General features: G+C 45.4%; 2 non-coding genes across 2 annotated transcripts; one reads left to right on the top strand and one right to left on the bottom strand.

The window, feature by feature from the left end:
• Positions 1-2,115: 2,115 nt before the first annotated feature.
• Positions 2,116-2,204, top strand: trnaq-uug (transfer RNA glutamine (anticodon UUG)). The gene is given in 2 exon segments: positions 2,116-2,152; positions 2,169-2,204. It is a non-coding gene; the product is annotated as a tRNA-Gln (tRNA).
• Positions 2,205-2,523: 319 nt separating this feature from the next.
• Positions 2,524-2,607, bottom strand: trnat-ugu (transfer RNA threonine (anticodon UGU)). The gene has a single exon. It is a non-coding gene; the product is annotated as a tRNA-Thr (tRNA).
• Positions 2,608-23,792: the final 21,185 nt, after the last annotated feature.

The following is a 23,792-nucleotide window of genomic DNA, read 5'->3' as shown; positions in this document are numbered from 1 at the left end:
AATGCTCAAGATGTGGTCTCAGCAAGGCCCTGTACAAATGCAGCAAGACATCCTTGTTCCTGTACACGAACCCTCTAGCTACGAAGGCCAACATACTATTTGCCTTCTTAACCACCTGCTGCACCTGCATGCTTACCTTCAGCGGCTGGTGCACAAGGACAATCAGGTCTAGTTGCACTTCGCCTTCTCCCAATCTATTGATGTTCAGATAATAATCTGCCTTCCTGTTTTTGCCACCAAAGTGGACAACCTCGCCTTTATCCACATTATACGGCATCGGACATGCTGCTTCCCAATCACCCAACCTGTCCAAATCATACTGGAGTTTCTCGGCATCCTCCTCACATGCCCACCCAGCTTTGTGTCATCTGCAAACTTGGAGATGTTACATCAAGTTCCCTCGTCTAGATCATTAATATATATTGTGAATAACTGGGGTCCGAGCACCGATCCCTGCGGTACCCCACTAGTCACTGCCTGCTACTTGGAAAAAGACCCGCTTATTCCAACTCTTTGCTTCCTGCCTGCCAACCAGTTGTCTATCCAAGTCAGTACCTTGCCCCCAATCCCATGTGCCTTAACTTTACACGCTAATCTCTTATGTGGGACCTTATCGAAAGCCTTCTGAAAGTCCAAAAACATCACATGCACAAAGCATTTTCCCCACTACCGATGTCAGGCTTACCGGTCTATAATTCCCGGTTTTCTCTCTACCACCATTTTTGAATAGTGGGGTAACATTAGCTACCCTCTCAATCCATGGGAACTGTTACAGAGTCTATCGGATTTTGGAAGATGACCAGCAATGCATCTTCTATTTCTAGGGCCACTTCCTTAAGTACACTAGGATGCAGATTATCAGTCCCTGGGGATTTATCCATTCCATTCTATTCCGTTCTCCCAGTTTCTCTGTCTCCATTGCATCTGTTCTGATGATGCCACCTTCCATACCAGTGGTTCCGGTATGTCTTCCATTTTCCTCAACTGAGGATCTCCCTCTACCATGGTTGACATGACACTCGACCGAGTCCATTCCATTTCCCGCACTACTGCTCTCACCCCTTCTGCTCACTCCCAGAAACATGATAGGGTTCTCCCCTTGTCCTCACCTATCACCCCACCCGCCTCCACATTCAACGGATTATCCTGCGCCATTTCCACCACCTCCAGCATGATCCCACCACCAAACACATCTTCCCCTACCCCCTTTCAGCATTTCGAAGGGACCGCTCTCTCCATGACAGCCTGGTCCACTCCTCTATCACCGCAACACCCCTTCTCCTTCGCCCAGCACCATCCCATGCAAGTGCAGGAGATGCAACACCTGCCCTTTTACCTCCTTCCTTCCCATCGCCCAGGGCACCAAACACTCCTTCCAGGTGAATCAGTGATTACTTGTACTTCTTACAATTTAGTATACTGTATTCGCTGAATCTACATTGTGACACAAAATGCAGATTGGGTGCCCGCTTTGCAGAACAGTCGGCAAGTGTGACCCCGAGCTTCCGGTCGCCTGTCACTATAATTATCTGCTCCACTCCCTCTCTGATCTCTCCTTCCTTGGCCTGTTACACTGTTCCAATGAAGCTCTACGTAAGCTCGAGGAACAGCACCTCATCTTTCTGTTCGGCACTTTACAGCCTTCTGGACTTAATATCGAGTTCAACAATTTCAGACTATAAATTGGCCCCTGTATTTCTTTTATTTTTATTAATTGGTTCTCATGTTTCCTCACATGACAGTTGTTAATGTTTCTGCCATAATCATTCACACCTCATCTTGAGCCATCTTTTGATCGTTAACTTGTCCTATTACCTCTCCTTTTGGCTTGCACCATCATCCCTTTTGTAAGTCAATCTCTCCTGCCTCCCATTCTATCACAGACATTCCCTTTGTTCTTACCTCGCCTCCACCCACCCCTGCTTAAAAATCCCTCTTCCCTAACCTTTTCCAGTTCTGACGAAGGGTTCAACCTGAAAGGTTAACTCTGTTTCTCCCTCACTCGATGCTGCCTGACCTGCTGAGTGTTTCCAGCATTCTCTGTTGTTATTGAAATGAACACAATGATGGAGTTTAATCACTCATTATTAGGATTTGTTTACTTAGCATTTATTTGGCTGCGTGGCCTAATGGATAAGGCGTCTGACTTTGGTGTAAATTCTGATGCCATCAGAAGATTGCAGGTTCGAGTCCTGCCGTGGTCGTTTTACACACTTTTTAATTCGTGTTCAACTTTAGCAAACCAAACCGCGTTTCCACTCTTTTCCTTCCAAACATTGCAGGGTTCTTTATTAAATGGAATTTTTACGTGCTGTCTTATGTGTAAATTTCTCACTGATCTTTGCAAATAGTTTCAAACAAATCCACAATTTCTAATTGATGACAAATTAGTGTTTCCAATTGGAACAACAGCTTTGGGTTAATCAGTGTCATAACGTGCAGTGGAGGGAATTCTGATCAGTTTCGGGGCCAGTGATCTCCACAGGGAACCGATGAAATAAAATAAAGAATTTGTAGTACAATCGCTGCGAGCAGGGTTCGAACCTGCGCAGGAAAACCCTATTGGATTTAACAAGTCCAACGCCTTAACCACTCGGCCATCGCAGCTTCGCAAATGCAACCTTTCAACAGTGAAATGACCTGTGCAATCTATTAGACAACTGCCCTGCACGATATGAATGGAAGGAAGTTGTGTGACAGCTGTGCAGAGGCCTGGTTAGGCCACTGTGTACAGTTCTGCGCACTGCACCTTAGAAAGGATATATTGACCTGGGAGGGAGTGCGGTGCAGATTCACGAGTGTGTTACCAGGGCTCCAAGGGTTAGGCTAGGAGCAGAGATCACATAATCTAGGCTTGTATTCCATGGAATATTGAAGATTAAGGGCAGAGATCATAGAAATACAGAAATTTACGCCAGAGAAGGAGGCCATTCGGCCCATCGTGTCTTTGCCGGATGAAAAAGAGATATTTTGCCTGATCCCACTTTCCAGCTCTGGGTCTGTAGCCCTGTCGGTTGCAGCACTTCAAGTACATGTCCATAGTGCTTTCTATTCATGTGATCGGTAGTGACTTCCAGATCCGCTCCACTCTCTGTGTGAAAATGGTTCTTGTCAACTCCTCTTTAATCATTTTATCTGTTACTTTAAATCTACGCCACTGATCATTGACAATTCTGCTAAGGGAAATAGGTCCTTCCTATCCACTGTATCTTGGCCCCTCAGAATTTTATGCACCTCAATTATGCCTCCCCTCCACCTCCTCTGCTCCAAAGATAACAACCCAACCCTATCCAATCTTTACTTACAGCTAAAACTTTCCAGTCCTGGCAACATCCGAGTAAATCTCCTCTGTACCCTCTCTAGGGCAATAACATCTTTCCTTTACTGTGGTGACCAAAACTGTCTGCAGTACTCTAGCTGTGGCCTAACTAGTGATTTATACTGTTCAAACATAACCACACTGTTCTTGAATTCTATGCCTTGGTAATAGAAACATAGAAACATAGAAGATAGGAGCAGGAGTAGACCGTTCGGCCCCTCGAGCCTGCTCCACCATTCAATCCGATCATGGCTGATCATCCAAATTCAGTACCCGGTCCCTGCTTTCTCCCCATAACCGTTGATCCCTTTAGCCTTAAGAAATATATCCAACTCCTTCTTGAATATGTTTAATGAATTGGCCTCTACTGCCTTCTGTGGTAGAGAATTCCACAGGTTCACCACTCTCTGGGTGAAGAAATTCCTCCTCATCTCTGTCCTAAATGGCTTACCCCTTATCCTTAGTCTGTGACCCCTGGTTCTGGATTCACCGACCATCGGGAACATCGTTCCTGCATCTAGTCTGTCCAGTCCTGTCAGAATTTTATACGATTCAATGAGATCCCCTCTCATTCTTCTAAACTCCAGTGAGTATATGCCCAATCGACCCAATCTCTCCTCATACATCATTCCTGCCATCCCAGCTATCTGCCTGGTGAATCTTTGCAGAACTGCTTCCATGGCAAGAACATCCTTCCTCAGATAAGGCGACCAAAACTGCACATAATACTCAAGATGTGGTCTCACCAAGGCCCTGTGCAAGTGCAGCAATACAATATTGTTCCTGTACTCAAACCCTCTCGCTATGAAGGCCAACATACCATTTGCCTTCTTAACCACCTGCCGCCTAATAAGGGAAAATATTCCCTAGGACTTTTTAACCAATAATAAAAAAAAACTGCTGTAAAAATTCAGCAGCTCATCTGAAATAAAAACAGAAAAGGCTGGAATTATTCAGCAGGCAACCTGAAATAATTTCCAATATTTTTGTTTTTATTTCAGATTCCAGCATCCGCAGTCTTTTGCTATTGCCTCCTTAACCACCTTATCTACCTGCACTGTTACCTTCATGGACCTGTGGACATGCTCTCCAATGTCCCTCTGTTCTTTTATGCTTCTCTATATCCTACCATTTATTGTGTATTCCTTTGTCCTGTTAGCCCTCTCCTAATGGATTACCTCTCACTTCTACGAATTGAATTACATTTGCCACTTTTCTGCCCACCTGACCAATTCATTGATAATGTACTGCAGTCTGGAACGTTCTTCCTCACTAACAACCACACGGACAACATTTATATAACATCGGCAAACTTCTTAATCCTACATTGAATTCTAAATCTGTGATATACAACACAAAAAGCACGGGACCTAGTACTGAGCCCTCCCGAATCCCACTGAACAGCCTTCCAGTCAAAAAACACCCATCGACCACTACCCTTTGCTTCCAACTTGCCACATTCCTTGGATCCTTTGGGCGTTTACCTGTCTCACCCTCTGCCATGTTGGCAGACCCTGATATTTAGGATAGTGAAGGTAATTGATAGATTAGACAGAGGGAAACGTTTTCCGCTGGGGCAAGGGATGGGGGGTGGGGGGTGGGGGCTGGTGTGGGGGTGGGGGGGGGGCTGGTGTGGGGGGCAGTGGGGGGGTGTGGGGGCTGGTGTGGGGGGCAGTGGGGGGGTGGGGGCTGGTGTGGGGGGCAGTGGGGGGGGGAGGTAGAGTCTAGGTCAAGGGGAACAAACCTTAAAATAGGAACCAGGCCGTTCAAGAGAGAAATTAGGAAACATTTCTTCATACAAAGAAAGGTGGAACTATGGAACTCCCTCCCACAAAAGGCATTTGTTGCGAGATCATTTAATGATTGTATATCTGAGATCGATAGTCTTTTGCTAGACCAGGGTATTAGGGGAAAATAATAGACTTGTTTAACAAAAATTGCTATTAATATAAGTATACTTTAAAAATGATGGCGAATGTGCCCCACCTGGTGGGTTAACAGGCACGGTGCATGTAAGCAGGTCTGCAGTGTAAGTAAAGGCGAGTGTGCACGGTGCATGTTAGATAGTCTGCTTCTTTACAGAAAACTGAAGGCTGCCTGTGGTTCATCAATTCAGGAAGTTCCTAACCATCAGCTTTTTTGGACTGAATGATGCAAACGACTTGCTTGTCCCAGTATGAAAGTGATTCATTCTGTGTCTGTTTAAAGGGATCAACTGTCGATCCCGGATCATTCTGTGTCTGTTTAAAAGGGATCTATTTTCAGTCCCGGATCATTATGTGTCTGTTTAAAAGGGATCTACTTTCAGTCCCGGATCAGTCTGTGTCTGTTTAAAAGGAATGTGCTGTCAGTCCCGGATCATTCTGCGTCTGTTTAAAAGGGATGTGCTGCCAGACCCGGATCATTCTGTGTCTCTTTAAAAGGAATGTGCTGTCAGTCCCGGATCACTCTGTGTCTGTTTAAAAGGGATGTGCTGTCAGTTCTGGATCACTCTGTGTCTGTTTAAAAGGGATGCGCTGTCAGTTCTGGATCATTCTGTGTCTGTTTAAAAGGGATGTGCTGTCAGTCCCGGATCATTCTGTGTCTGTTTAAAAGGGATGTGCTGTCAGTCCCGGGTCATTCTGTGTCTGTTTAAGATGGATGTACTGTCAGTCCCGGATCATTCTGTGGCTGTTTAAAAGGGATGTGCTGTCAGTCCCGGATCATTCTGTGTCTGTTTAAAAGGGATGTGCTGTCAGTCCCGGGTCATTCTGTGTCTGTTTAAGAGGGATGTACTGTCAGTCCCGGATCACTCTGTGTCTGTTTAAAAGGGATGTGCTGTCAGTCCCGAATCATTCTGTGTCTGTTTAAGAGGGATGTACTGTCTGTCCCGGATCACTCTGTGCCTGTTTAAAAGGGATGTGCTGTCAGTCCCGGATCATTCTGTGTCTGTTTAAAAGGAATGTGCTGTTAGTCCCGGATCATTCTGTGTCTGTTTAAATGGGATGTGCTCTTCTTACAGATCATGTCAGTCCCGGGCCATTTCAAAATCATGAGCGGTCTAGTCAGAGCAGATAAAGGCTCGAAGGTGCAAATGGCCTAGTCCTGCTCGTATATCTTATATTCTTATGTTATGTTAAGTAGATAGATAGAATCTGTTCTGATTGCCAGAAGGGTCGAAAGCCGGAGGACAGAGATTTAATGTGACATGCAAAAGATGCAAAGGTGACATGTGGAAAAACATTTTTACGCAACGCGTGGTTCGTAACTGGAAAGGGTGACGGAGGTAGATTCAGTCGTGGCCTTCAAAACGGAATTGGATAAGTACCTGATTGAGCAAAAATTGCAGAGCTACGGGGAACGGGCAGGTGTGCGGATGGGACTAGCTGAAGTGCTCGTGCAGAGAGCCAGCGCGGGCTTGATGGACCGAATGCCCTCCTTCTGTGCTGAAACCATTCTATGATTCTACGATTCTATGATCATTCTGTATCTGTGTCTGTTTCAAAGAGGTGTTTTTTCAGCTGCGATATCTGAATGGTTGCGGCGTTGGTCTCTAATTTCAATGTGATTTAGGCGTGATGGTTTGAACCCTGTTTGAATTGAATCTGTTCATTAATTTGAAATAACAAACACCTTCATTAATTTAAAGAATTTAAAAGGTCACCTCTCAGCCTCCTGTTTCCATAAAAAAGAACGCCAGCCTGTTCAGCGTTTCCTGATATTTATCCCCTCTCAGTTCTGGTATCATCCTTCTCAATCTTCTTTGCACCTTCGCCAGTTCTCTACTTTTTTTGTAAAATGGAGACATGAACTTTGCAAAGTATCCTAAGTGCCATCTAACCATGGTTCTATATACTTTTAACTTAACTTCTCTGCTTATGAATGGACAAGTTTACCCGTGCTGTGTGCTGTTTGCTGCCGGACTTTAGGACAGAGAGACAGAGAGAGAGAGAGAGAGAGAGAGAGAGAGAGACAGACAGACAGACAGACCGAGAGAGAGACAGAGAGTGAGAGAGACAGAGGGAGAGATAAAAAGAGGAAGAGAGCGAGAGAGAGCGAGAGAAAGAGTAAAAGAGGGAGAGAGAGAGAGACAGAGAGAGACAGACAGAGAGAGAGACAGAGAGAGAGAGAGAGAGAGAGAGAGAGACAGAGACATAGAGAGAGAAAGAGAAAGAGAGACAGAGAGTGACAGAGACAGAGAGAGAGTGAGAGAGAGCGAGAGAGACAGATACAGAGAGAGACAGAGCGAGAGTGAGAGAGAGACAGACAGAGACAGAAAGAGAGAGAGAGAGAGACAAAGAGAGAGAGAGAGAGACAGGGAGAGTGAGAGTGACACAGAGAGAGAGTCAGAGAGAGAGAGAGTGACAGAGAGAGAGAGAGAGAGAGAGACAGAGACAGACAGAGAGAGAGAGAGACAGAGAGAGAGACAGAGAGAGACAGACAGGCAGAGAGAGACAGACAGAGACAGTGAGACAGAGAGAGCGAGAGAGACAGAGAGAGAGACAGAGAGAGAGAGAGTGACAGAGAGAGCGAGAGAGACAGAGAGAGAGACAGAGACAGAGACAGACAGAGAGAGAGAGAGACAGAGAGAGAGACAGAGAGACAGACAGAGAGAGACAGACAGAGCGAGTGAGACAGAGAGAGAGAGTGAGAGAGAGTGAGAGTCGTCATTTTGGTCATGGTTCGCTGGAGAAATGGTGCCGCAAAACCACGAGATTTGGGATTGATCGGATTAATTTACATGTCAAGTTCAATCCTACTATCACAGTGTGGGACAGTGCAGAGGGAGGCCATTCGGCCCATCTTGCATGTGATGGCTCTTTGGTGGAGTAATCCAATTCGTAATACTCCCCTGCTCTTTCCCCATAACCATGTACATTTTCCCTTCAAGTATTTTATCCATTTCCCTTTTGAAAGTTACTATTGAATCTGCTTCCACCACCCATTCCAGATCATAACGACTCGCTGCTTAAAAATTTATTCCCGCATGGCGCCTCTGGTTCTTTGGCCAATCATCTTAAATCTGTGTCCTCTGGTTACCAACACTTCTATCACTGCAAACAGTTTCTCCTCATTTATTCTATCAAAACCATCATGATTTTGAACAACTCTTGATCTCTCTGCTCTAAGAAGAACAACCCCTTATAAGGGGGAGGGTGGGCTCAGGTAAGGGCAAGTTTATAATCCAAAGGGAAAAGTCAAGGCTGTAGAACAGATTAGCGATTGGGGTAAAATCAAGCAGATTCTGTCAGGAAGGGACAGAGAGTTTATAACCTGTAATAGGGCAGTACTGCCGAAGACCACATTAGGGTAAAATAATAAAAAGTTATAACTAATGTCGCACAAAATTGTCATTGCACAACAGATGAATTAATGGCACAAATAGAAATAATTGGCTTTGATCCAGTAGCCATTACTGAGACGTGGTTTTAGGGTAAACAAGGTTGGGAGCAAAATCTTCCAGGGTACTTGACTTTTAGAAACGATAGGCAAAATGGAAAAGGAGGCGGGTAGCCAGCTAATAAAGGGTGAGATAAAGCCAGTAGTGAGAAAATCCCAGAAAATCAGTATGTAGAATCAGTATGGGTGGTGCTCAGGAATAACAAATGGTAGAAAGCAGTTGTGGGATCAGTTTAAAGCCACCGTAACAGTAATCATGATGTTGGACAGATTTTACATCAGGAAATTAGAGGAGCAAGTAACAAGGGTCAGGTAATAATCATAGGAGACATTACTGTTCATGTAGACTGGACAAAGAAAATTGACAGAAGTAGTATAGCGGACGAATTCATTTCATTCGAGACAGCTTTCTACAACAATATTTCGAGGATAGAACTAGGGAACAGGTTAATTTAGATCTTGTATTGTGCAATAAGACAGAGCTAATTAGTAACCTTATCATAAAGGATCCTTTGGAGAAGATTGCTCATAATATGATAGAATTTCATATTACGTTTGAGAATGATGCCATTAAGTCAGAAACTAGGGGCTTACATTTAAGCAAAGTGAGTTACGGAGTTATATGGGGCGAGTTGGCAAAGGTAGATTGTGTAATTAGAGTAAAATATATAACAGTATATAAGCAATGGCAATCATTTAAAGAAATAATTCAGAATTCTCAACGAATATACATTCCCTTGAGGAATAAAAACGACACTGGAAAAGTGGTCAAGCATGGCTAACTGGAGAAGTTCGTGATAGTATTAGATTTAAAAAAAAGGCTACAATGTTACAAAAATAATAGTCAGCCTGAGCATTGGGAATCTTTTGAAAATCAGCAAAAGATGGCCAAGTGATTGATAAAGAGGGAGAAAATAGAATTAGAGTAAATTAGCAAGACATTTAAAAACAGATTGTAAGAGCTTTAATTGTGTAAATAGGAAGAGATTATTGAAATTAAAGGTGGGTCCCTTAGAGGCAGAGACAAGAGAAATTATAACGTGGAATAAGGAAATGGCATGACGTGGATCAACATATTGTATCTGTCATTGCAGTAGAAGACACAAGTTATGTGGAACCAAGAGTTTAATTAGATCGAGGAACTTAAAGTATTTAATATTAGTAAAGCAAAAGACCTGGAGAAATGAAAGGGACAAAAAGCCGACAAATGCCCGGGACTTGATGGCCTGCATCCTTCGGTTTTAAAACAGGTGGCTGCAGAGAGATTGCGTGCATTGGTTTTGATCTTCCAGAATCCCCTAGATTCTAGAACGGTCCCCGTGGACTGGAAGGTATCAAATGTTACCCCGCTGTTCAAGAAAGGTGGGAGAGGGAAAAAAGAGAACATTAGACCAATTAGCCTGACATCATTAGTAGGGAAAATGCTGGAATCCATTATTAAGGACGTGGTAGGAGGGCACTTGGAAAATCAGAAGAAATTAGGCGGAGCCAACATTGTTTTATGAAAGAGAAATCGTGTTTCACACAGCAATCAGAATTTTTTGAGGGTGTAACTATTGGGGTAGACAAGGGGGAACCAGTGGATGTAATATATTTGGATTTTCAAAAGGCGTTCAATAATGTGCCACTCAACAGGTTGTTACATGTGCTCATTGGATTGGGGGGTAATATAGTAGCATGGATTGATGATTGGTTAACGGACAGAAAGTTGAGAGCAGGAATAAACGGGTGACTTTCACAATGGCAGGTTGTAACTGGTGGAGTGCTGAAAGATCAGTGCTTGACCCTCAGCCATTTACAATCTATATCAATGACTTAGATGAGGGGCCGAGTGTAATATATTCAAGTTTGCTGATGGTACAAAGTTAAGTGGGCAAGGATGCTGTGAGGAGAAAGCAAATAGGTTGCAAAGGAATATAGACTGGTTAAGTGAATAGGCAAGAAGTTGTCAGATGAAGTATAATGTGGGGAAGTGTGATATTAACCACTTTGCTAGGACGTATGGGATTACAGTAGATTTTTTTTAATGGTGAGAAAGTTTTTGAGTTTTCGGATTCAGAGGCATTTGGATGTCCTTCTACAAGAATCACAGAACGTTAACATTCAGCTACAGCAAGCAATTTGGAACGTAAATGGGATTTTAGCCTTTAGAACAAGGGCGTTGCAATACGTGAGTAAGGATGCCTTGCTGCAATTATTTAGGGCTTTGCTGAGAACACATCTAGAGCACTATGTGCACTTATTGTTAACCTTACCAAAGGAAGGATATAGTTGCCTTGGAGGGGGTGGAATGAATTTTCACTCGATTGATTTCTGGGAAGGGAGGGCTGCCAGATGAGGAGAAATTGAGTAGAATGGGCCTATTTTACTGGCGTTTAGAAGAATGAGAGATGATCTCATTCAAATGTGTATAATTCTTAAAGGGCTTGACAGCGTAGGTGCTGAGCGGCTGTTTGCCCTGATTGGAGAGTCAAGAACTAGGGGGCAGAGTCTCAGGATAAGGGGTCGGCCATTTGGGACTGAGATGGGGAGACATTTCTTCACCCAGAGGGATTTGAATCGTTAGAATTCTCTAACCCAGAGGGCTGAGGATGTTCAGTCAATTAGTATATTCAAGACTGACATCGATAGATCTTAGGGCACTAAGGGAACCATGAGATAGGGGATAGCGCGGGGAAGTGGCATTGATGTATAAGTTCAACCATGATCTTACTGAATGTCGGTGCAGGCTGCACGGAGAGTATCATCTACTCCTGCTCCTATTTAATATAAGTTTGTGTTCCGTGACTCACAGCACTCCAATTTTGAACAGGCACAGGGTGATCTGGGACTGAGAGCTACCCCATTTTAAGAAGAGACAGAATGATCTAGAATGACAGTAAACCCGTGTCAAACAGATTCAGAATGTTCCATGACTAACAGCAAACCCCTTTAAAGCAGACACGGAATGATCAAAGAATGATTCACTTAATGTGACCTGAGACAAAGAAGTCGTTTGCAGCTGTCAATCAAAACACATTTGGAAGGAACATTCTACATTTACTGAACCAGAAACAGCCTTCAGCTGTCAGTCAACCCTGCCCCGCCTACACCACCTGCACCATTCAGAGAGACAGAGACTGTCAGAGAACTTCCAGAATTCAGTGCTGACCCTGTTAAACTGACCAGCTCCTCACACAGAACCCCGGTGTCATAAACACGGAGCATTTTCACTGAACCCCTTAAAATACAGTCTTTAAATTGAGAAAAACCTCAAAGTTCATCACAATTCGGCTGAATGGCAGAAAAGTTAATAACGTTTTCACCATCACTCGGTAACCCCCTTAGACATTCCTTCCACCCATAGAATAAATTATCTGCTGTAAGAATGGCTCATTTTTTCCCACTGAGTTGAATTATTTCAGTGTCAGGAACTTAATGTCTTCATAAACATTTTATTAAAAAATAAGAAAAATTACTCAAACACAAGCACGTTAACGGTTGAAGGCATCACACTGTCTGCATTAATCCACCTGAGGACGCTCTTGCATTCGCACTTGTACTGCAGACCGGCTAACATGCAATGTGCACCTTAGCCCAGCAGGGGACGCACATTCGTGGTTACTTTTTCTGCAGGTCCGCGAACGTGCACCGTGTGCATTAGACCAGCAGGGGGCGCATGCTGCCGTTACTTATAGTGTCGACCGGCTAACGTACACCATTCGCATAAGACCAGCAGGGAACGCACACTTGCTGTTACATATAATGCAGTCCTGTTAACATGCACCGCGCAACTTGGACCTGCATGGGGTGCGCACACATACCGTTACTTGTATTCAACATAGAAACATAGAAACATAGAAGATAGGAGCAGGAGTAGGCCATTCGGCCCCTCGAGCCTGCTCCGCCATTCAATCAGATCATGGCTGATCATCCAAAGTCAGTACCCTGTCCCTGCCTTCTCCCCATATCCCTTGATCCCCTTAGACTTAAGAAATATATTTAACTCCTTCTTGAATATATTTCGTGATTTGGCCTCAACTGCCTTCTGTGGTAGTGAATTCCACAGAATCACCACTCTCTGGGTGAAGAAATTCCTCCACATCTCTGTCCTAAATGGCTTACCCCTTAACTTTAGACTGTGACCCCTGGTACTGGACTCCCCCACCAACGGGAACATCCTTCCTGCATCTAGTGTCTCCAGTCCTGTTAGAATTTTATAATTTTCAATGAGATCCCCTCTCATTCTTCTAAACTCCAGCGAGTATAAGCCCAATCGACCTAATCTCTCCTCATACGTCATTCCTGCCATCCCAGGAATCAGCCTGGTGAATCGTCGCTGCACTCCCTCCATGGCAAGATCATCCTTCCTCAGAACTGCACAGAGTACTCAAGTTGTGGCCTCACCAATTCCCTGTACATTTGTAGCAGGACTGCCCTGCTTTTTATCTCTAACACCTTTGCAATAAAGGCCAACATTTCATTTGCCTTTTTGACTCCTTGCTGTACCTGCATGCTAACGTTTATGTGCTTCATGCACAAGGACACCCAGGTCCCTCTGAACTGTAGCATTTTGTGATAACTCCATTTAAATAATAATTCGTTTTTTTATTTTTCCTGCCAAAGTGGATCACCTGGCACGTTCCCATATTATTCTCCATCTGCCAAATGTTTGTCCACTCACTTAGCCTGTCTATATCCCTATGCAGATTATTTGAGTCCTTTGCACAACTTGCTTTCCCACACATCCGCAAACATGGCTACATTACACTCGGTCCCTTCATCCAAGTCATTAATGTAGAGAGTAGCATAGCTGAGGCCCCAGCACTGATCCCTGTGGCACCCCACTAGTTACCGTTCACCAACCGGAAAATGATCTATTTATCTCAACTCTCTGCTTTCTGTTAGTTAGCCAATTCTCTATCCATGCTAATATATTATGCCCAAATCCGTGAGGTCTTATCTTATGCAGTAACCTTTTATGTGGCACGTTATCGAAAGCCTTCTGGAAATCCAAATACATCTCATCCAATTGCATCACGTTTGCCATCCTTCTCGTCACATCCTCAAAGAACTCCAGCAAAGTTGTTAGACATGATTTCCCTTTCAAAAAACCATACTGACTCTGCTTGACTGCATTATGATTTTCCAAAATAGCCTGCTTAATGAAGGACTCCAGCCTTTTCCCAACGACAGCTGTTAGGCTAACTCGTCTATAGATTGCTGCTTTCTGCCCCATACGGGCTGTCATTAATCGCAACTTCTACAAGAAGTAACTCAGGAAGTACTACTGGACGGCCAGCTGAGGGCGCCGTCCGAGCAGTATAAATACTCGGGCGTGGGCCCAACTTGGCCAGAGACAATCTGGAAACAGGAAGCTAGTGACTGCTAACTAGACCTCCATGTTTTGTTACAAGTCGATTAAAGCCTTTCTTTATGTTCAGCCAAGTGTGTAGTGAGTCTTTATTACGTCAGTTTAATCGACTTGTTATCATCTCCACGCTTTGGGTGAATCGGAACAACCAGCTGCAACTCGAACCACAGAAAGGAACTTGGGCAAGAAACTGATCCATCCTGGAAAAACTCCTTAGACCCGCTCGTCTCAACCTGTATCCGAATGCACCTGTGGCAGCGAAGGTATGGAAGCAATGTTTTCGTACCTTTTGCAACTTTCTTGAAGAATGTGGGGCAGATGCCCCTAATAAGTTACGAATGCTTTTTAACTATGTATCCCCTCATGTGTATGATTATATTGAGGACTGTATAGACTATGACGCTGCTATCGAAATTTTACAGCAGTTATATGTCAAGTCCCCAATTGAAATCTTTGCACGACACCTACTGGCCACAACTCGGCAGCAGCCGAGGAATGACTCGATGATTTGCTCCAGAAACTCCACAGGCTCAGCAAAGATTGTAACCTTAAAGCGGTTACAGCTGAACAATATCAAGAGGAACTAATCTGCGATTCCTTTATCAATGGGTTTGCACCCCCTCTTATATGTCAGCGCCTGCTGGAAAATAAAACCCTCAATTTACGGGCTGCTTATGACCAGGCGTGTTCCCTGGACTTGGCCAAGAAGAATGCAGACACTTATCTCCCACCACATGCACGGGCAGCGGCTATCACCTGTAATTAATCTTTCGATAGGTCTCGGGCAGATGCCCCTGCTGATGATGACTCTATTCTAATGGACGACGACCCTACCCTAGAGGCCTTTGCTGATGACGACCCCGCCCTAGCAGCATCCTGGCAATCAACAAGAAAGTCTTTCTTTTGTGGAGGTACATTCCATTACAGAAAATTTTGCCAGGCTCGTAATGCGACCTGCCATCATTGCAGCAAGAAAGGACAACGACAAGGTATGCCAGTCACCGGCCTCTGCTAACAAGAAAGGCCGCTCCTCGAAAGTATACCGGTCGAGAGCTCTTGTTAGCTTCACAGCTGCTATCTATGGAGCTGCTCCTCCCCCAAGAACCACTGCTAAGGCTGCAGCTGCCGAAGGGAAAATTACCCCTCCTCCCATCACAGCTGTTTTGCCCAAAGTTTGTCCCATGCAGCCACGAAGTTTTAATTAAATGGGCACACTCTAAGCGCGCTAATTGACTCCTGCAGCTCTGACAGCTTCATTAGTAAGCGGGCTGTCAGCAGGTTAAAACTGTGCATTTATCCCTCGGACAGCGAGATTGCAATGGCTCTGACGACTCTGACCACCATTTCTACTGGCTTATCTCCTGTCAACCTCATCCTCAATGGGCGCACGTATCCCTCCACCCAGATCGGAGTACTCAAAAACTTATGTAGCGATGTGCTTCTGGGGCAGGACTTCCAGAAGCAGCACAAAAGACTCACATTTGTGTTTGGAGGGTCGAAGCCAGAGCATACGATTTCTAGGGTGCTGTTTTGTGCGCTCTCAGCGGCCTTACTCGATGAGCCCTCCCTGCTTGCCAATGGCTCTCCCTGCTGTAAACCTATAGCCACCAAATCGCAGCGCTTTTGCCAAGACGACTGAGCATTTATTGAGGCAGAAATCTCTCACCTTTTAGCTGATGGTATTATCGAGCCATGTTCATCTCCCTGGCGGACTCAATTCATCGCTGTGAAAAATCCTTTAAAACAACATAAGAAACATCTGTGTAGTGATTATTCACAGACTATTAATCAATATACCGATCTGGATGGCTACCCGCTACCATGCATAGATGACATGGTCAACATCCTTGCCAAATACAAGGTATTTTCAACCTTCGATTTAAAGAGCACATACCATCCGGTACCGCTGAAAGACTCTGACAAAAAGTGTATGGCGTTTGAGGCCAATGGTCGGCTTTATCAGTTTCGTTGCCTTTCATTTGGGGTCACCAATGGGGTGGCCGACTTCCAACGGGCAATGGATGTCCTAGTCCAGCAAGATAACTTGATGGATACCTTTCCGTATTTAGACAATATCACTATTGCCAGCCATGATCAAAAGGAGCATGACACCAATCTTCAGAGAATTTTTGACGTTCTCCGTCGTCCTCACTTAATGTTAAACGAATCCAAATCAGTGAAATCGGTGCCATCAGTGAACATTTACGGCTAGTGGGTGGTCAACGGTGTTATTAAACCAGACCCAGAGCGACTTTGTCCACTTCAGGAGCTACCTCCCCCAACAAATCTCGGCTCTCTTCATCGGGCACTTGGGATGTTGGCTCATTATGCAAAGTGGATAGCTCACTTCTCCAATAAAATACAGCCGCTGCTTCATGCGAAGTCTTTTCCATTGGAAGCAACGGCTATTTCTCCATTCAACCTCCTCAAACGACAGCTGGAGAAAGCCACACTTCACTCCATTGATGAAAACCTTCCTTATGTGGTCGAATGCAATGCATGGGAGGTGGCGATCTCAGCTACCTTGAATCAAGGTGGTCGACCCATTGCATTCCTATCCACAACCTTACAGGGTGGCGTGATCCATTACCCACCCCCCCCCATCGAGAAGGAGGCTACAGCCATCATCAAGGCTGTATGCCAATGGAATCATTTTCTTGCTCGGCGTCATTTCACGCTCATAACTGACCAGCGCTCTGTGGCCTTCATGTTGGATAACCGGAAGCGCCCGAGAATCAAAATAATAAAATTCAACTCTGGAGGATGTAGCTGGCCTCCTTTGGATATACTATCCATTGCCGACCCGGTAAACAGAATGTGGCCCCAGATACCATCACATGGGCATTTTGCTCTTCAATGCCAACGTTGACTCTGGCGGATCTGCATATGGACTTATGCCATCCTGGCGTTACCCGTATGTTGCACTTTGTGCGCTCCAAAAATCTACCATTCTCAATGGAGGACATAAAGAAAACATGCTCCTCCTGTAGGATTTGTGCAGAACTGAAGCCACAATTGTTCTGCCCATCAGATGATTTACTCATACATGCAATGCAGCCTGTGCAGAGGCTCAGCGTAGATTTTAAAGGGCCATTGCCTTTGTCGATGCAGAATGCCTACTTCCTTACGATGGTAGACGAGTATTCATGCTTTCCCTTTGCTTTCCCCTGTGCTAACATGCTTACCGCTAGGGTAATTAAATGCCTGAATCAGGTCTTATCCCTTTGCGGGATGGCCAATTATATCCACATGGATCGGGGTCCCTCCTTTATGTCGAGTGAACTTAAAAGTTATCTCTCCCAACGGGGTATCGCCTCGAGTAAGATGACACCATATCACCCAATCGGCAATGGACAGGTTGGCCGATACAATGCCATCATCTGGAACGCTGTCCATCTGGCACTGTGGTCACGCAACCTACCAGACCAGCAGTGGCAAACTCTGCTCCCCAACGTGTTACCTTCTATCAGGCCTCTTCCCTCCACATCCACTAATGTCACACCTCATGAGCGATTCTTCAAGTTCCAGCGTCGCTCTATATATGGGACATCTCTACAATCATGGTTGGTGGATCCAGGCCCAGTGCTGCTCCGGAGGTTCGTCCAGACTGCCAAGAAAGTGCCTCTCATTGACGAAGTGGAGTTAACAGAGGTAAACCCCATGTATGCGCACGTGCGGTACCCCGATGGCCGTGAGTCCACCGTCTCACTCAGAGATCTGGCTCCCTCCCCAACCGGTCACATGGGCCTGAATGATGAAGGCTCCCACGAGGATGATTTCAACAATCCGCACCCTTTTGAAGATGATGCCCTACCTGGGACATCGAGGAATCTGCCGGCAGTGCTACTGGATCAACTCAGGGAGCTGAACGCTCCCCGAAGGATGGCCACCCGAAATCAGGATGCCAGACAATCTCCGGCTATGACCCAGGATGAGGCCAGCTCTGTGCCTGTGATGACCCGCACCTGGAGTCTTGATATTCCCAGGCCTCCACAGGATGATCAAGACGACACGGACTCTACCGACTTACCAATATGGGCCAAGCGACCCAGGGATCAGGACACGGTCCGGGGAGACGTGCCATCTGGTCACAAGCAGAAACCTAAATGACTACTGCTATATTTGGTCTACCTAGTCCATTAAAGGAAGACTGGACTTCCAAACCTTTTAGGGAGGAAGAATGCCATATATCGCAACTTCTACAAGAAGTAACTCAGGAAGTACTACTGAACGACCAGCTGAGGGCGCCGTCCGAGGAGTATAAATACTCGGGCGTGGGCCCAACTGGGCCAGAGACAATCTGGAAACAGGAAGTTGTGACTACTAACTAGACCTCCATGTTTTGTTACAAGTCGATTAAAGCCTTGCTTTATGTACAACCAAGTGCGAAGTGAGTCTTTATTACGTCACATATATCGATATATTTGTGGATATTAAGATAATCAATGGAAATGGGGATGGGGCAGCAAAGTGGAGTTGATGTAGAAGGTCAGCCGTGATCTTATTTTATGGCGGAGCAGACTCGATGCGTAAATGTCCTACTCCTGCTCCTATTTCTTATGTTCTTATGTTCATCCATCACCCCCTTTGCTCACTGACCTGCACTTGCTCGCATTCCGTTAACCCCTTTGAACTCCTCATGTTCAAAGCCAGCCATGGCATCGCCCCTCCCTATTGCTATAACCTTCTCTAGTTCTTCTACCTTCCGAGATCTCTGCACTGCATTGATTCTGACTTTTTGCACATCCCTGATTTCCATCACCCCACCATTGGCCGCTGTGCCTTCAGATGCCTGGGACCTAAGCTCCGCAATTTCCCGCATAAAAGTAGATGAAACGGTGCAATTTACGAGGGCCTGAAGAAACAGAGAGACCTGGGGTTCTCCAACCGAATCTTTGAAGGTAATAGGACGAGTTGATAAAGCTGTTTAAATGCATGTGTGATCCTCGGCGTTTTCAATAGCGGCATAGAGTACAAAAGTGAGGAAGTTATGCCTTACCTTTATAAATCGCTGGTGTGCACCAGCCGGCGTATTCTGTCCAATTCTGGGCATCTCACTTTAGGAAGGAGAGCAAAACCTTGGAGAGGATGCAAAGGAGATTTACTCGAATGGCACCAGGGATGGGGGGCTGCAGTTATGTGGATAGAATGGAGAAGCTTGTGTTGTTCTCCTTAAAGCAGAGAGGGTTAAGGAGAGATTCATTAAAAGGGTTCAAAATCATGAAGGAAGTATGTAGAAACTGTTTCCAGAAGGGTTGGTAACCAGAGGACAGAGATTTAAGATCATTTGCAAAAGCACCAGAAGGGGAGATAAGATACTTTTTTTTACACAGCGAGTTGTTGTGACCTGGAAGACATAGACTGAAAGGACGTTGGAAGCAAATTCAAGAGCAACTTTCGAAAGAGACTTGGATAAATACTGGAAGGGAAACATTTATAGGGCGGATGTTGCCAGGACTGGAGAATTTTAGCTATGAGGAAGGATTGGATAAGCTTGGCTGCACATATAGAGCGATCCCATACCGCCTGTTTAGGGCCAGCGTCCGAGACAATATTCTAGGCCTAAAAATTAACCAATGGTCAAAATGTCTATATCCCCCTGAGGTCTCTTACATGCTTACATCTTACACACCGGCTCATAGTTAGTGCCGTGCTTTTCAAAGAGCCAGCACAGGCAAGTTGGGCCGAATGACCTCCTTCTGTGCTGGAGGAAGCTATGATACTATGATCATCAATCGACTTACTGCGCAGGTTCACCATGTCCACTGTCCTCTCTGGGGGGAGTGGGAGAAGCACCTATCTATTCTCCTTACAATAGAATCCACTATCACTAGAGCTCTCTCGCTCTTTTTCCTCCCGTCCTGTGCAGCAGGACCACCCATGGTGCCAGGAAGATGGCTGCTGCTGCCTTCCCCCGATTATCCATCTCCCTCAACAATATCCAAAGTTGTGTATCTGTTAGAGAGGGGGATGGCGACAGCGGCCCCTTCACTACCTGCCTGTGCCTTCTACTCTGCCTGGTGGTCACCCATTCCCTTCCTGCCTGTGCAGCCTTTACATGCGGTGTGACCAACTCATTAAACGTGCTATGCACGATGTCCTCAGCATCGCTAATACTCCAGTATGTATCATTCACAGCTCCAGCGCTGCAATGTTGACTGCCAGTAACTGCAGCTGGATACACTTCACACACACATGGTCGTTAGGGACACAGGAATTTTACCTGATTTCCCACATAGTGCAGGAGGAGCAGGCAATGGGGCCGAACTGTGCTGTCATGACTTGCCCTTTAATTAAGTAAAATTAAATCAAATCAATACCACCAATTACACTACAATTAAATGATATACTTAAGGGCCCTTGTTTACTAGCACTCCCCGCTACACAACAGAGACCTTACAAACTATAACGACAAAAATTAAAATCTTCTAAACTTTATCAACTATTAACCTTATCTATCAAACTATAGAGATGTATAAAATACTCACCTGGCTGTACACACCCAATCAGCTGCTTCCTCTTGCCTGCGTCACTTTTTCAAACGTGACGTGGCTCTAGAACGCCATTGCTGGTCTGTGAGATTGGTCAACCTCTGAAAAAAGCCCGCGAACGTGATTTTAAATACTCAACGGCTTCTCCCGACACTGGGCCTCTGAAAAAAGCCTGCAAAAGTGAGTTTAAATACTCACCGGCTTCTCCCGACACTGTGGTGTGAATGTTACCTGCAACGTATCAGCCCAAGCCAGAACATCGTCCGGGTCTTGTTGTATTTGGGCATGGACTGCTTCATCATCTGAGGAGTTGTGAATGGCACTGAACACTGTACAGTCATCAGCGAACATCCCCAGTTCTGACCTTATGTTGGAGCGAAGGCCATTGATGAAGCAGCTGAAGATGGTTCGGCCTAGGATACTGCCCTGAGGAACACCTGCAGGGATGTCCTGGGGCTGTGATGATTGCCCTTCAATCACCACAACCATCTTCCTTTGTGCTTGGTATGACTCCAATCATTGGGGAGCTTTCCCCATGATTCCCAATGACTTCAGTTTTACTGGGGCTCCTTGATGCCACACTCGGTCAAATACTGCCTGGATTTCAAGGGCAATCACTCTCAATTCTCCTCTGGAATTCAGCTCTCTTGTCCATGTTTGGACCAAGGCTTTAATGAAGTTGGGAGCCGAGTGGTTTAGCAGAACCCTAACTAGGCATCAGTGAGCAGTTACTGGTGAGTAAGTGCAGCCTTACAGCACTGTCGATGACACCTTCCATCACGTTGCTGATGATGGAGAGTAGACTGATGGGGCGGTAAATGGCCAGATTGGATTGGTCCTGCTTTTTGTGGACAGGACATACCTTGCAGTTCTCCACATTTTTGGATAGATGCCAGTAATGTAGCTGTATTGAACAGGTTGGCTAGATGCATGGCTAGTTCTGGAGCGCAAGTCTTCAGCATGGTAGCCGGGATGTTGTCAGGGACCATAGCTTTTGCTGTATCCAGTACGCTCAGCTGTTCCTTGATATCACATGGAGTGAATCAAATTGTCTGAAGACTGGCTTCTGGGATGGTGGGGACCTCAGGAGGAGGCTGATATCGATCAGGCCGGGTGGTCCGTCCAGTTTCATTTTTATTATTTTATTTCGTAGCGGTTTGTTACAACTGAGTGTCTTGCTAGGCCATTTCAGAGGGCAGCTAAGAGTCAACTACTTTGCTGTGGGTCTGAAGTCACATATAGGCCAGGCCAGGTAAGGACAACAGATTTCCTTCCCTAATGGACATTATTGAACCAGATGGTTCATTACAACAATCAGACAGTTTCATGGTTACAATTACTGAGGCTAGCTTTCTTTTTGGTGAGGTGAAGTAGAGTAGGAGGAGCCACGTGCAGAGACCAGTTAGGGCAAATGTTCTGTTTCTGTGGTGCAGACTCTAGAATGTTATGTAACACCAGTTTTAAGCAGACACAGAATGATCCGGTACTCACAGCACTTCCGTTTCAAACAGAGACAGAATGATCCAGGACTGAGAGCACATCCCTTTTAAACAGACACAGAATGATCCGGGACTGACAGCACAGCACCTTCAAACAGGCACAGCTTGATCCAGGACTAACAGCACATCCCTTTTTAATAGACACAGACACAGAATGATCCGGGACTGACAGCACACCACTGTAAAGAGACACAGAATGATCCAGGACTGACAGCACATCACTGTAAAGAGACACAGAATGATCCGGGACTGACAGCGCATCCCCTTTAAACAGCCACAGAATGATCCGGGGCTGACAGCACACCCCTTTCAAACAGACGCAGAATGATCGTGGACTAACAGCACATCCGTTTTAATAGACACAGACACAGAATGGTCCAGGACTGACAGCACATTCCTTTTAAACAGACACAGAATGATCCGGCACTGACAACACATCCTGTTGTTTTTGTGACTGGAAGCCTGTGTCCAGTGGTGTACTGCAGGGATCGGTGCTGGTTACCTTGCTGCTTGTAGTGTACATTAATGATTTAGATATGTATGTAGGAGGTATGTTCACTAAGTTCGCAGATGTCACAAAATTTGGTGGAGTGCTAAATAGCGAGGTGGGAAGCCTCAGGCTAAACGACGCTTTAGAGGGGTTTGTCAGATGGGCAGAACAGTGGCAAATGAAAATTAACCATGAAAAGTGTCAGGTCTTGCATTTTGGGTGGACTAACAACGCAAGGGAATAAACAATGAATAGTAGGACCCTAGGAAGGACAGAGGATCATAAGAACCTTGGTGTGCATGTACATAGATCCCTGAATGCAGCAGGACAGGTAGATAAGATGGGTAAGAAGGCATATGGGATACTTGTATTCATTAGCCGAGGCATAGAATATGAGAGCAGGGAGGTTATGATGGAGCTGTACAAAACGCTAGTTAGGCCACAGCTGCAATAGTGTATGCAGTTCTGGTCGCCACACTATAGGAAGGGCGTGATTGCGTTGGAGATGGTGCAGAGGAGATTCACTGGGATGTTACGTGGGATGGAGCACGTCATCTATGAAGAGAGATTGGACAGGTTAGGGTTGTCTTTCTTAGAGCAGAGAAGGCTGAGGGTGGACCTGATTGAGGTGTACATAATTATGAGGGGCATAGATAGGATAGATAGAAAGGAACTGTCCAGCTTAGTAGAGGGTTCAGTAAACAGTGGGCGTAGTTTCAAGGTAAGGGGCAGGAGGTTTAGAGGGGGTTCAAGGAAAGCTTTTTCACCCACAGGGTGTTTGGAATCTGGAACTCACTGCCTGAAAGGGTAGCAGAGGCAGGAATCCTCACAACATTCAAGAAACATTTAGATGAATAAATGAAACGCCATAGCATACAAGGCTACGGACCAAGTGCTGGAAAATGGGATTAGAATAGACAGGGTTTGATGTCTGGCGCAGAAACGATGGGCCGAAGGGCCTCTTTCTGTGCTGTGTAATGCTTTGACTCTTTTGTAAACAGATGCAACATGATCCGGGACTGACAGCACAATCTTTTTAAAAAGACACAGAATGATCCAGGGCTGACAGCACATCCGTTTTAAACCGACACAGAATGATTCGGGACTGACAGCACCTCCCTTTTAAACAGAGACAGAATGAACCAGGGCTGACAGTACAGCCCTTTTAAACAGACACAGAATGAACCAGGGCTGGCAATTCATCCCTTTTAAACAGACACAGAATGAACCAGGGCTGACAGTTCATCCCTTTTAAACAGAC

Source organism: Somniosus microcephalus, unplaced genomic scaffold (genome assembly GCF_052327205.1).
Source record: "Somniosus microcephalus isolate GS21.2 unplaced genomic scaffold, FLI_Smic_1.0 unresolved_chr8, whole genome shotgun sequence".
Lineage (NCBI taxonomy): Eukaryota > Metazoa > Chordata > Chondrichthyes > Squaliformes > Somniosidae > Somniosus > Somniosus microcephalus.
Note: the sequence above shows the minus strand (reverse complement) of the source record. Positions and strands in the feature narration are given on the sequence as shown.